The 15528-nt window shown below is 27.1% G+C and overlaps 1 long non-coding RNA gene across 2 annotated transcripts; it reads left to right on the plus strand.

Moving 5' to 3' along the window:
* Positions 1–7213: 7213 nt before the first annotated feature.
* On the plus strand, positions 7214–14346 carry LOC112536984. 2 transcript variants are annotated; one of them, XR_003080906.2, is made up of 3 exons: positions 7227–8973; positions 9083–9180; positions 13935–14346. It is a non-coding gene; the product is annotated as an uncharacterized LOC112536984 (long non-coding RNA). The 2 variants fall into 2 exon arrangements; XR_007216882.1 differs by lacking the exon at positions 13935–14346 and having other exon boundaries at positions 7214–8973; positions 9083–12484.
* Positions 14347–15528: the final 1182 nt, after the last annotated feature.

A 15528-nucleotide genomic window follows, 5' to 3' on the forward strand; every position in this document is an offset into this window, starting at 1 on the left:
TTTTTTATTTAACTATTATGTATTGATAAACATAATTGAATGTTATATATATATATATTTTTAAAAATAAATGAGTATTCGTCTCTTTTTTAATATCTCGTGAATTATTAAAACATCAAGAGATATTTAAAAATATACATTTAAAAAAAATAATATAATTCTATTTCTCTTTACTTTTTTTATGCTTTTATTCATAATCATAATCATGATCGTTTTTCTAAAGAATTTTAGGTTACGAGATATTTTGGACAAGAGAGAAAATTAAAAATTAGAGAGCTCTGATGCTTGGTCAGTGAAGAGACATATCCCATGCCTTGACATACGATAGCTACTTTGTAACTACTTGTAGATTATGTGGACTAAATATAACATATGTGATAGATAGATATTAAGTGTAAATAAAGCTGTCGAATATATATATATACATATATATATATATATTAATTAATTTGTTGGTTCCACTTCCATTGCCAAGTGGGGGGTTCCACTTGCATTTTGCCCTTGCCTCTATGTGCTATCATCAATCGGAATTAATTAGTTTTCATTTATTTATTTTTCCTAAATTTTATGTATAAATAGGAATCCTCAACGTTCATATTACACATTTTAGGAGATTCATTCTTCTCCTATATTTGGCTTCTATTTCAGTTAATAATAGGAAAAAGAAAAAACTACTTTTAGATGTCTAAATTTTTCGAGTTTGTTTGATTTATGGTTTTTTTTAATAGTATTTTACGTTTTAAAATATTTTAAATTATTGTTTTACACTATTTAATTCAATTTATAAACAGCAGTTAAGAATATAAAATTAAAATTGAGTACATGTGATTGTGTAAAGTAACTACACCAACTTGAATTCTGATTAAAAAAGAGTGTCAACTAAGAAACTAATTGATCCAAACGACGCAGTTTTGGCAAATACAAAAACTGCATCACTTTATTTATTGAATTTAAAAATCTAAAAATAGAAGTCTTTTATAGTATAAACTCTAAAACAAATCAAACTCCCTCTATCTGTTCATTTTTTTTTTCTAACTGTAAAACCCAGAGATATGTATGATTGTTATTTTTCTTTCTTCTTGTTGTTTTTTATTATTTAAAAGAGAAAAAAAAACTAAATTAATAAATCATTGGGAGAGTAAAATAATTAGGAGACAGAGCAAAATATGAAAGGAAATTAGATTGGATTGCGATGAATTCTGTCACTGATGGTGGCAATGGGAGGATGGCGACAAATCAAAAAGAACTAAGCATAAACTTTAATTATTAATTAACAGTTTACTCACGCATTATTATTATTATTTTTATTTTTATTATAAAATTAAATTAATAAATATAATTAAATAAAGTTTTTATTTTTTAAAATTAGTTTATAAAATTTTAATAAATAATAGTAAACTAATTATTTTTAATATATCTTTAAATATTTTAATAAAAATTATTTATTAATTAATTTTAATAATTATATAAATTAATATATTAATATAAATATTTTTTAAAATTAAAAATTTATTATATAATAAAAATAAATTTATTATTTAATATAATATTAAAAATATAATTTAAGATGTTATTTTTAGAATTAGAATTAATATCTAATTATAAAATTAATTTATTAGTTAATATAATATTAATATATTATTTTTAGAATAAAATTAATATTATTATATGATTAGAAAACTGTTTATTAATTAATATAATATTAAAATATAATTAATATATTATTTATTATGATTAAAATGAGTATTTAATTAGAAATATAACTTATAAATTAATAAATTAATTGAGAAACTATAAAATCACACATGAAATTAAATTACATTAAAAAAAAAAGAGTTTTGGTATGTGTATGTTTTTGTGAGAAGAAATATAAAAAGTATTTCATATTGTTTCCTTAAAGAATATTTTTAAGAGAAAAATTAATAAGACAAAATCTCAAAAAGAAAAAAAGAGTACAATTAAATTAAAAACAAGCATAAATTCAAAAAAGAACATATATATCAGTGTTGCTAAAGTATGAGAAACTGAATTTGCGGCTCTTCTCAATATTTTGACAATAATGAATAAACGCAATTTATTTATATGTTAGTATTTAATTGGTAAGATGATTGTTTTAATTTTGTCCTTTATATTAATTACAAAAGATAACATCAAGACTAATAATATAGAGAAAATGAAAGGAAAGTGACAACAAATGAATCTAATTTGAATAAAAATTTGATTATATAAAAACATTTGGCGTTTAGCCCTTCTTTTGTTTTTGCCTGAGGAGATGTGGGATGGCGGATTGGCATTAGTAAAAAAGTAGAAGAGCAAGAAGGAAAAATGCTTTAGTGGCTAAAATGAAAAGCAAGAGGTGGCATATTTATAGCCCTCCAAAATCCCAAACATTGCTTTTATGGCAAAATACCCAATTTAATCACCAAATCACAATCAATTTATTTTCTTTTATTATTTATTGACTTGAAAGGGCCACTTTAATATATATATATATATATATATATATATATATATATATATATATATATATCTCACCTCACCACCGTGGCTCCCATCAAATCCTCCTTTGTAAAAGAAGAAGGCAACATTTAATCTTCCCTTTCCTTTTCGAGATGGATATCTTGTTTTGTGCCATCACTAGCATAATTTGACCAAATATTATTATTTTTCTAGTAGAATAGTATATTTATATAGGTTAAATCGATTATATAATTATACGTAATTTTAATTTATTAATTAATTATTTTTATTAATTGAATTTTAATCATTAAATTTTTAATAATAATAAATATATTAATTAATAAAAATACGGTTAATAAATAAAATAACACATCACCATATAATTGATAAAGTCTAAGGATGATATAATAAATTAAATTTATTTAATATATTAACAAAATATCTTTTAACTTCAAAGTATAAAAAAAGATAGTTAGTATAAATATTATATATGTCAATATATAAATAAGAGTTGATATTAATTAAAGTAAAATATTTAGCAATTTTGTATATATCATATATATATATATAACATGAAATGGTAAAAATTGATTTAGAAAATAAAAATGAAGAATGAGTGCTATCAGGACTAAATTAAATTTTGTACTATCAATAATCCGGATTTTTCGAAGTAACTGAAATCGAATTTATTGCTTTGAAAATGCTGTAAAAATAAAATAAAGGTGATTTTGGAGAAAAATGATACGTTGATCCAGAAAAATAAAAATAAAAATAAAAATTCTCTGTTTTGACCATAAAATTCTGAAATTTCTTTTTTCCCTTGAAGAAAAACAAAGATTAATTATTTATATAATAAATGCACGGGGGACAGTTTTGTCATCTCACCATGCTTTATTAGTAAGCAATACACGAATTCTTTTTCTTTTTTGCTTTTCTTTCTGGAGGACAAACTCCTCAACGATGATGACAAGATGAACCGACCAATTAAATAAACACCAAAATCTGCAGCTGCCACGTCAAAATTGTACGGAAAGGATACCTTCTTCAGGTGGAGGCCTGATGGACTCGATTTATAATTAATCATCCACCTATTCAATTTTCATTTTTCTTTTTAAATCTTCTGTTTCCCTTAATTTTCTTTTTTCTTTTCCATTTATATTGAACCGACTTGAGCTCAAATAATATCGAAAAGAATATGCTTCAATTATATAATTACGCGTTGGTATGATTATTTAAAATTAAAGAAAAATAAAATCTTATATTATTAATAGATAATAAATTTATTTTGAGCGGACCATGCACTTTAAAAATATTTTATTCAAAGCATCTAAATTTTTATAAATTTAACTATAGTTTTAATAAATTGTCATTAAACCTTAAAATTATAGCTTCAATTCTTTTCTCTAAAGAGCGTTTGGCATAGTAATAATAATAAAAATAAAATGTGATAAACATTTTTGGCATGAATTTTAGCCTATGATACCATCAGTGTCAATGAGGCTGCTCATAAGCCCTACTCTTAAAGTTTCAGAAGTGAGCTAATAATGATGTCATAATTCTCAGCTAAAATAATTGTCAGAAGTATGTATGTGTCAGTTGGTGGATGAGAAATAGAATCACCTGTAAACCCTATGGCCTCCCACCAATTTCTGTGGTCTTTTGTGGCATTATTTTCCTCATTAGATTTTACAGCACAATATTTAGAATTTAGCTACAATATCCAATAATATTTTCCATATTATTGCCCATTTAGTTATATTTCAAATTCAAATTAAATAAGTTTAATTGGATATCCTGATTTTTCTGCTTTATTTAAAAAAAAAGTTGTTATTTAATAAATTATAGTTCATAATTTTTAGTTATACATTCAATTATCAATATAAGCACTAATTAAAATTCTAATTTCTAACAGTATAATATGATATTATTAATTTAATAAATTAAGCATAGTTAGTTATCTCTAAAACATAAAGTATATATAAAACTTTTATTCTATAAAAAACAAATTTCATATTTATACATAGAAACATTAAATATATAAATTCTAATATTATAAAGGAAATAATATAAATAAAAATAAATTCTTAAAGGGAGACTGCCTTTTTTTTTTTTTTTTTTTATCTTTGAATGCTCAATTTAACTCTTTTTTCTATTTTTTTTTCTAATATAAACTCTTAAAAGAAGGAGAAAAAAGAAAGAGAAAAATGTATTCTACAAAGGAAAAAAAAAAAAAGGCACCAGCTAAGGGGAAAAGGAAAATGGCAAGCATCTTTGAGTGCCTTGGGGCCATGGCTTCTTCTACCCTACTCGTCCTTCATTCATTCAAGTGTGCCAGGTCAATTCCAATAATTGCTAACTGCACAGCTTAAGTTTTAAACTTTGAATTCATACATATAATTGCATGTACTTCAATTAAGGAAAGTTACTGCTTGTCCGAACATTTAAAATTTTATTAGAAAAAAATGAAACTATCAGAATATTAAATTTTAGATTTTGAAGCTATGGATATGGGAGTAGATTCCTATGTAAAATCATAATATAAATTATATAAAATGATTTGTTGATATAATATAATTAAGTGGAAAAACAATACATTTTTTGGAAAGGGGAATAAATGAGAAACAAAATGAAAAAGAAAAATGAAATGCAGAAAGAGACAGTAAGAAGGCAAGTGGTGGGACGGCACTGAACACACCAAACTCGAGGGGTTCCTTCTTACCCTATGCCACTGAAACCTCAGTTTAAAACCCACCAAAATCTCTACCCATTCAGACAGCTTCACGTGCTTATGGTGTGCAAAAACTTTTTTTTTTTTTTAATTTCTGAAAAGAATTTCCATATTTTATTTTCTTATAATTTGATTCAGCTGATGATTTTCATTTGGAAAATTATTAGTTTGTCGCTTTTTTTTTTTTTTTTGCTTTTGATTTCAAAGTCAGGTGATGTAATTATGTATTCCTTCGACCTGTATATACATCCATCTCTCAATTATTTAGTGAAATTAGTACTGTTGTTGGTATGTGATATGTATAAGAAATTTAAATTAATTTGATTAAGACTGAAGTTAAATAGTGGATTTTTACTCTTATAAATAGTGGGTCTTTTTTATTTTTATTTTTTAGTGTTGTGAAATCTCTAATACTTCATCTCAAATACAATTGAAATTTACTTTTAACATTTAATTTATCATTTCAAATAAAATTCCTTCTCTAAAATTTGAAATTTTAATTAAAATGCAAAGACAATGTAGGACCAAGCCGCTGGGATTGAACATGAAGACAGAAAACTAGAAAAATATAAAAATCAAACCATTTAGTTATTTACATAGTTATTTATATAATTATAAATTGTTTGTACTTCTTATTTTTTAATGATGTGAGAAATATCATTATTCAAATATACATTCTCTCACATTATGATTATTATTAATGGTATAAATATTACCATCAATTTTGAAACAATTCTTCTAATAATATATAATAGATAACTGTTATGTAATTAATAACGTTATTCAACTTCAAATAAATGAATAAAAAGTTAAATAATTTAAAAATCTAGTATATTATTTTAGTTTCTTACCTTTTGAATCCTAAAGTAAAAAAAAATAAAAAATTGGTGAGATTTGAATAGTAGGATCTCACTCGAGTCTTGGCACATTAATTGTCAATTGTTAGGTGGTAATTAATAGAACAATCTCTTATGGGTTTGCCCTTTTCTAATGCAATCAGAGTTGTACAGAAGAATATTTTGTATTTAATCTCGAAGGATTGTACAAAAATAAAATGGATTAATTAAAATTTATAGATCTTAAACTGCTTTTGACAGCAAATGAATGATAAGAGAAATGGAGATTATGCATGCTTACAATTAATTATGCTGAAAATTTTGTTTATTTTTCTCTTTAATTTATATTAAAGGTATATAATATATACCACAATGGATAAATAATTTATAGGAAAGATTATTACTTTTTCCAATTAATGTATTTACTGTGATGGATAAAAAAAAAATTAAAACGTATTTATTTGATATTTGACGTTTCCTAATGAATATAGACAGCAAAGATAGACACTGAAATTGGGAATAAAATTAAGGTAGTTGTGGAACATGATTGATCTCGTGTCAAATGTTGTCATGTGATAGCTGAAACAGAACAATCGCTTAGTTTATGTAATACATTTTCTCTTTAATAATTCACGTAGTTCTTCATTGAAAAAATCCATTAATTAACTTTTCAAAATAATTAGGATTAATTAAACAATCTTTTATAATAACATTTGTTTTATTCTTTTTGCTATTTGAATAAGACTTACTGTTGGCAGTCTAGTCGTTTTTATTTATTAAAAATAGAATATATTTTTGCAATCAATTGGAGTACAGAAAATCTACCAATTATTGATTAACATTCTCTTATATTTTAAATAACATAATAGATTATGTTAATACAATTTTAATTATTAAATTTAAAATTAATAAATGAGATTTTATTATTTAATAAATAACCATCTACTATATAAAATTAATTTTTTAATAAAATCTCGACTATTTGATTGGAATTTAATAGATATGAAAGAAATCTAACTTTATATTTATGTGTGAGAATTAAAAAAATTATAGAGATTGAGTTTTTCAATTACTATTTATCATTATTAGCGATAATTTACAACTTTTATGATAATCTTTTGTTCCATTTCTAATGAGTAAAAGAAATGAGATATATACAGTATTCTTGAATTAAACATGAAGTGAAAATAATTAATTTTTTAAAAATGAAAGTGCATATTAGAAGCAAGAGGGAGAGACCTTACCCTATCAATACTCAAAATTAAATAACTAGGGTTTTGGGAAGATGGCGATGTGTAACTGCGGCAACACTTTGTGCAGCAGTACTATACAGCTAAGCATCAACCAATAAGATAAAAACACATCATTTTAGTTAAAGAGAAAAGAAAAAAGAAAAGCTTATAAATCAAAACCACATAAAACTTAAAAGTAATAAAAATTTCGAATAATCTATGTATATATACACACATACACATCTCTATCAACTCATCTACTGTTACTATCCATATTTTGGAGCTCTCTCTCTCTCTCTCTCTTTCTCTATATATCCAAGAAAGAAAGGATTTTGCTTTTGCTTCATTCTTTCTTTTTCTTGCTTTGCTTTTCATCAATCAATTTCTTTCAAGAAACTCAAAGTTCTTATATGTTTAAGATTTTTGTAGTTTGTTTTTGGATGATTTATGTTTTCTTTTTTCCTCTCTGATGAATATTTTTGGCCGGAATCTGACATGGGTACTTATATATATATATGTATTTACTTGTCAGAGTCTAATCGGAGAAGCCGGACCCAGATACCAAAATCTATGAAAAATTGAAAATTCATTGATTCTTTTTGAATCTCATTTAGTATATGCTATATCATAAAATAATAAAAAAAAAGATTTGTACTCTTATGCTCCATTGTTTTTTTTTTTTTTCCTATTATCTGAAAATCAGTTTTGTTTTGTCTTTAGTTTCTTTAAAAGATCGAGTTTAAACTGAACACCAACACAAACACAACACACCATAGTGGATTCTTCTTGGGTACCCCCTTCACGTAATCTATGTTGATTTTAACCAGTAGTATCTGGCCACGTCAGATACTGCTCGTGACCTTGTTGCTATATGGCTCTTTCTTTAATCTTTAGTCACAAAACACTTTTTCTTTATTTTTCCACTTGGATTTGGCCGAAACGTTATTTGTTTCTCATCTTTTCCTTTGAATCTCTATATATGTATATATACATATACACATGTACATATATCTGTATCTACATGTTGCTCATAATGAAGAAGCAGGTTTTTGTGCATGGATAGATAAAAATAGATAGGCAGATAGATAGATTGGCAGTCGTTGTTTGCGGGTGTAGCATCATCAAGATTCACATGCAAATGCACGGTTGGTGATGATTATATGTATGTGCTAATGAATCAATCTCTTTCTCTTGATGATCATGAGCCAGAGTTTGTTTTTTGAAAGTGAGAATCTTGATGATGCTGCATCAGCAATAAACGACTATATACTTAAAAAGAGAGACAATATTTTGCACTCCATCAACAACAAAAGGTCAACTTTTATTCTTTTTCTTTGTTTTTCTGTTGCTATCAGGTGTTGGGTATGTACTTAATATGATTTCTGTGTATTCTTTTTTTTTTTTTCTTTTTAAATTTTTAATCTTATTCCTGTGGATTCTTTTCTTTTTTAGGCCATATTTTATGTTTCCTTTTGTGGCCTTTTTTGCAGAGGAGTATTATAGGATCTTTTAGGTTAATTCAAGAATAGCTTTTTCTGCAGATCTATGATTATTCCTATCCTAGGAAAATCTGCTTTCTGGGAATCCAAATGTTATGTCTTTTATTAGTAATTTCTTCTTCCAGAGATGTGATAGGACTAAAGTCGAAAACAATCTGCTGATGGCGATGGTGATGGAGCCTTCACTATTGTAATAAAATGGAAAACAACAAAAGGAGGTAAATTTCCTCAATCTATGAGCTCTTAACTATAATGGGTATATAGTTTTAGATCTATTAATGGATCTTTGATCTTGATTCTTCTTCTATTTCTTCTGGGTATGTGCAGAAAATTCCAACCAACAAGAACCTCTGGAGATGGTGATGAGGTTGAAGAATAAGAAGAATTATTTAAGGAAATATGTTTGGGCAGAAGCTAAGAATAAGGTAAGAATGATAACAAGTGGTTATCTGATATTTGTTGCTAGCTAGCTACTTGCTATACATGTTGTTTTGAGTTGATGATATCAGCTAAAATAGCTTACTGAAGTTTGGATTTAATTAGGTTCTCCATATCATATATCCCTTTCCACAAACATATTGTCTTTTGTGATTCAAAAATACACTTAATTATATTATAGACATTCTTGCAAGTGTTTTTTTTTTTTTTAATGTCTTTTTCAGAATTAGTAGATCATTGAGAATTGGAAAAATATATATGGAGGAAATATATATTATATGCTCTGAAGAATTAAAAGTTTGACATCCAAACTCATATTCACATATATGGTGGAAACATTGACACACTGTCACTGCCATTGTTGTGTTGGCTTTTGCATTCAATCAACTATCATTCTTGTTTTGGTGGACCAACTGTGAACTATCTTTGCTTGCAATTTGGACCTTTTATCCATATATGTAGTCTCTCTTTCTTTCCAAGCAAACATTTCATCTTTGGTCCTCTTCCAATAACATTATTAATTATATAGTACCATGAGGTGTTCATTTTTCTTTTTTATGGCAAAGAAAATCTTCATAATTTTGATGACAGTGATGATTCAGTCATTTCAAGATTATTATAGATATCTGTGTGCCTCTATCACAGTCCAACATTAGCTTCTCTTTTATTGCGTAATGTACCCAAGAGCCTATGTACTTCTTTCTTTTAATTTTATTCAGTCATCTCAGTTAGCCCTCCATCTTTTGTTGTTTCTTATATAAAAACAGTCAGCCCACCAATTCCCAATTTCTCCATTGCTGATATTCTCTTGTTAATTTTCTTTGCATCTCTAATTAATTATATGCTCTGATGGAAGTCAAAGATTTCTCCTACTATTTCTGTCTTTAATGATCTACACTAATTAAAACTTCTATAATTCCTTTTAAGTCTTGGTACAATGATCAGTTTCAGTACTCTTATCTTTTACAATAAGTTAAACCGATAGCTTTCATAGGTTTGTAGTTAACAGTAAAAAGATTAAATTTCATGAATACCCTGAAAATTAAGATAATGATTGAAATAATCAATCAAGAATTTACTAAATAATTACAAAATTGCACTTTCTGTTTCATGGCCATGGTGTTTAAGTAGCAGTTTCACTGGAACAAAATTAAAATATATTGAATTTTTGGAGGCCTACCCTTTAGTTTTTGCCTTTATATGAACCCTCATACATTAATCATGTATCCCTTAAGTTATAGCCCCAAGAATTAATGCATAACATGATGAGAACTTATTTAGCAGGATATAGTTAATTTATTCTTGGCTCTCGAGGATTTGACTTTGAAGGCAGGCTCATAAACATAACCAACATCAGATGTCAAGATTTTGCTTTCAAATCACACTGATTGTGCATTTTTACCAGAAGGTTATAAATTGTTCATTGCACATGGGAAATCTTTTAGTATCATTAGTTACACTAGATATTATTTTAGAGTTAATTGCACTGCTGGTACCACATTTTCACATCTTTTTTTCAAATGGTACCAAATCTTTAATTTGTTTCTTTTTGGTACCACTCCTATTATTTCTGTATCTTCCGTCAGTACCAATGAAGAATCCGGTACTTATTTACTGATGTGGCTGCCGAATTTATGAAGGATAACATCATATCTGTTGCTGACTCCTTCATTTTATCCTAGTCAGCAATTAACTAGATTTAAAAAATTAATTATTAAAAAGGAGAGTGTTTGGAATGAAAATTTCTCATAAAATTAATTTTTTTTTAATTGCTGATTAGGATAATTTAAAAGATTAATTATTAAAAAAGAGAGTGTTTGAAATGGAAATTCCTCATAAAATTAAAAGTTTTTAGTTAATTGCTGACTAGGATAAAATGAAGGAGTCAGCAACAGATGTGGCAAGTGTTGTGTTATAATTCAAAATCTGGCAGCCACATCAGCAAATAAGTGTTGGATTCCTCTTTGGTACTGGTGGAAGATACTGAAATAATAAGAGTTGTACCAAAAAGAAACAAATTGAAGGTTTGGTACCATTTGAAAAAAAGTGCGAAAGTTTAGTACCAGCGGTACAATTAACCCCATTATTTTACCTTTGTTTTGTTAGAAATATAACTATTCTTAGAGTGTTGCCAAATATCTTGAATTTATTCTTTTTGAACAATAGCTTGGGCTGGTTTCTGTTATAGTAGCATAGCTTATATGATAAAAGAAAATTAAAGAATTCTAGAGTTTAATCTTCGGCCACCTCTGTCTTATCATCTAATTTGCCGTATTTTAGCCCGATAATTAAGTACTTTAGCTGCAAAAACCTAAAAGCATTGAGAATTGACAGCTATATGTTCTTCTCAACGCTCCTAACATAAGCTTCAATGTATCTTGTGACAATATAGTGATTCCATGATGAAGGAGATCCAAAGTCTCTAAAGATAGAATTCAATGCTTGTCTTATCTTCTAATTTTTCCTCTATCTCGAAGCAAAATTGAGAAGATACTTTAATTTTAGTATTTCATGTAAAGGATATTCAAGTTATTATTTATATTATAAACCCTAGCATTATAAGTACATATCCTTGTTTCCTAGCTCTAAAATACACCGAAAGCTTGAACTATCCTAATGAAACATATCCTTTTGGTATCCAAATATGAGCTTTATTTGTTGACTTGTTTTGATGAGATCCAATAAAATATATATCCCTTTCGGCATTTGCTTATCAACAATTTAATTTGCTCCAGAAACATTTCCTTTAATGCTCAAGTGAGGAAATCACTTCTGATAAAGTAGAAGTTCCACATTTGTTGATAGATAATTCATACTTCAACGCTTAAATCCTTCACTTAGATGGAAATGGAGGAATATGTTTATACAAGTTGATTGCATAATCTGATTGAAACACGGTCTTTTATGTTCTTGCTAATTACTGTATATCGATTTCCTCTTAATGTTTGCTAAAAGGGCTATGTTTATTCTTTATAATGTTCAGCTTGAATCAATATTCTTCAGCTAATGCGTGATTTTTGTTTGCTTCCAAGCCCATTTAAGATATATCACTGCCATAGCCAATCTTTCCAATTAAAATAACAGTGCAGAAGCTTTCCTTGATAAACTTTCAATCTATCTTGTCTTCTTAGTGGATTTTGAGATGCTGCTCCATCTATCTTTTATAGTGTCTAATTATTTTGAGAAGTTCTTTCATCAAGTAGGCATGTGAATCCAAATTTCCTTTTCTGGTGCAATCACTTATTGTACTACTTAGGCTTTTCAATCGATGAATTCGAGAAAATTAAGGCATGCATGCGTTTCTTTAATAATATTTGAGGTGCACATTTTGTTGTCTAGTTTTGCGACACCTAAAGAATATCCGCAGGTAACCATTGCTAATTATACTGACTTTGTATATGCTACTCTCTTTTTTTGTAAATAATCAATTTTTATTATCAAGAGCAAAAATATAAATTCTAGTTGTCTCATCAAAAAATTTTACTAAGAAAAATTAAGTGAAATAAAATTTTAGAGTTCAATACAGAATCACTCGATCATAACTAAAGGCCTCGGCCAATACAAAATCACTCGGTCATGACTAAAGCGCTCGACCAATACAAAATCACGAAGCCAGCTAGATCCTACGTTGTCAATCTAGATAAGGAAACTACTAAGTCTAATGCCTTCCTTAGCTATAGCATGCGATGTATACACCATTCCCACCGTTGAGATATAGCTTGAAAACAGCGAGCCAAATTCAAACGGCAGTAATCTATATTGTTGTGATTATGTGCTTATTATTATAGTTTGTTCGTTGGGATATTACTATCATTCCAACGGCAGGTTCTCTTCTCTTTCTTCCTTAATTGTCTTAATGCTCTTTTCTCTTCAATATGACCTAATTACATATTAGCGACATTAAGCACTTCATCTGAACATGTTTTGGTTTGGAAAAGTTATATTAGTAACTTGAGATCATCTTAAGTTTAAGATATTTTTACAAGCCTGAATGAGTTTAAAAAATAAGTTAAATCCGTATCAAGCTTAAACTACTTGAAATATTAAAATTTTAATTTTTTTTGTTATATAAATCATAATAAATAAAAAATATGAAAAGGTTATGAAAAAATACCAAAAATAATATAAAAAGTCCTCTAAAAGAACTTACAATAAGAATACTTTACTCTACTCAAATAAAAATAAAAGAAATCTTCTCTCACAAAAGAAAAATTTAAAAACTATTATCATATATTTAAATATAAAAATAGAAAAAGACTTGTTTAACTTTATTTTTATTATCATAAATAATATATTATTTATAACGAGTCTAAAAGTTTATGAACAATGTCAGGTTCAAATAGTTTACTTAAATTCAATTTGAAATTTTAATGATGTTAAAAATAAGATTATGTTCGGATTATTCACTTTTTTAAACAAAATTCCCATGAGTTAAATAACAAATGAAATTCGAGTCAAATTCAGACTATTTATATCGTATGTCACTCCTAAATTATAAATGATTCTTGATTATATATACATAATTATACAGACCATAATTTAATATTTTGATTAAAATCTTAATATGGTATTAGAGTTTTATGATTGATTTTTATCCACTCGCATATTATCACTTAAATAAAAAATAAAATATTACCGTATTTATCCAGGCTTCAATCTCAATAGATATTTACTATGACCTCATCTCATAGATTTTTGACAAGATAAAGTTAATGATAAGCTTGCTCAAATATTCTGGCAGCCTGGGATCAATAATTTGAGTCATGGAGGAGGTGAAGTAAGCTTTGGAAACTTGCAAAGGAGGAACATCTGCAGGATTATCGGGAACAGAAAACTAAAGGACATGATATATCTGATGTTTTCAGACCATTTATTTAATAGCTTTGTCATCAAAGGAGGATATCTCTGATATTTCTTATGCTTACATTTATCACCTTGTGACCTCCTACATGAATGCAATGTCCACTTCTGTTCAATAATATTATATTAGTCAAAGTTATCAAGCTTACTCCAGAAATTTGAATATCTATTTCATAGCTCTCTGAAGTATGAAAATGAAAAATGGGATTAGTTTGAAGTAGTATACTCTTGAAGATAATCTAGGAAAACTAGGATTAGGTTCATATTTGTATACATATTGTTTTCTTCTTTGCATTGCCGGCTGATTTAATTGAAACCCATTAGTATAAACTCATCTTCTCATGGAAATACCATAGGTTTCTCCATCAATTTCATCAGAAAAAAGAAAACTCTTTTTTCCCCTTTCTCTTTTCTTTTGCTCAGACTTTTGTTGGATAAATATTGAGGTTGACATAAAATATGATTCATAAAAAGAAGTGTAGGGTTCAAGAAGAAGAAGAAGAAGAAGAAGAAGAAAAGGATGGATGAGTGAAAGGAACTGGTAATAGAAAAAGAATCAACGAAGACAGGGGACCAAATTAAAGAGCCTGTTACACTCAATCTTTAGTTAGTGCAATGCAAAGAAAAAAGGTCCTGAAAAAAAGGCAATGGGGTGGTCCAATTAATATGTCCTCTGGCTCTGCTGCTGCTGCTGCTGCTGCTGGTCCCTTAGATATGATGCCTACCATTGGCCATTCACGTGGCAAGCATGCAACTCAAGGACCCATCTTGGATCCCATGCATGAGTCCCTTTATTTTTCACTCAATTTCTCAAAATTCCACTTAAATGATATTGGTGACAAAGAAATACCCACATAATATAATGCCCATCAGCAATTGCAGTTAGACCTGACACAGTTCTCTTTTGATGTTATGAAATGATTTTATTGCTTTCACATTCATCTTCTTTTATTTCTTTTTCTATTATGGGCTAGAGGCAATTTTTCCTTTTTTCTTTTTCATTTCCTTTTAAAGTCATTGAAAAAAAGAAATTAAAATCTTGGAAGGAGATACCAATCAATTAGAGACATTTATTTTGATGGTCATATTGCCCTAGTTTCTATCTCATTCGATATTTATTATAGCTTTTGTCCAAATAAAATAAAATAAAATATGTAGTCAAGCTAATTAGGTTAATGCTCTTAAGCAGAAAAGGGTTAAATTTTAGAACTCAAAGTGACTTAAATAATCTATTACCTTTTCTTATTTGGATGAGACTTAGCAATTTCAGGTATATATATATGTTACAATATTTAATTTAATTAACTTATATTTTTATTTAAATATTAAATAATTAATAGATGTTTCAGTCATATATACTCATAAAATATACCATTCTGTTTTTTTCCAACTTTTCTACAGTTACCAATAGGAATTGCATTGTTTTATTGTTGATTGGGTATTCAGATGATTAATTGCTTTTCCAATCGATATGC

The sequence above is a fragment of the Ricinus communis genome, chromosome 8 (genome assembly GCF_019578655.1).
Source record: "Ricinus communis isolate WT05 ecotype wild-type chromosome 8, ASM1957865v1, whole genome shotgun sequence".
Lineage (NCBI taxonomy): Eukaryota > Viridiplantae > Streptophyta > Magnoliopsida > Malpighiales > Euphorbiaceae > Ricinus > Ricinus communis.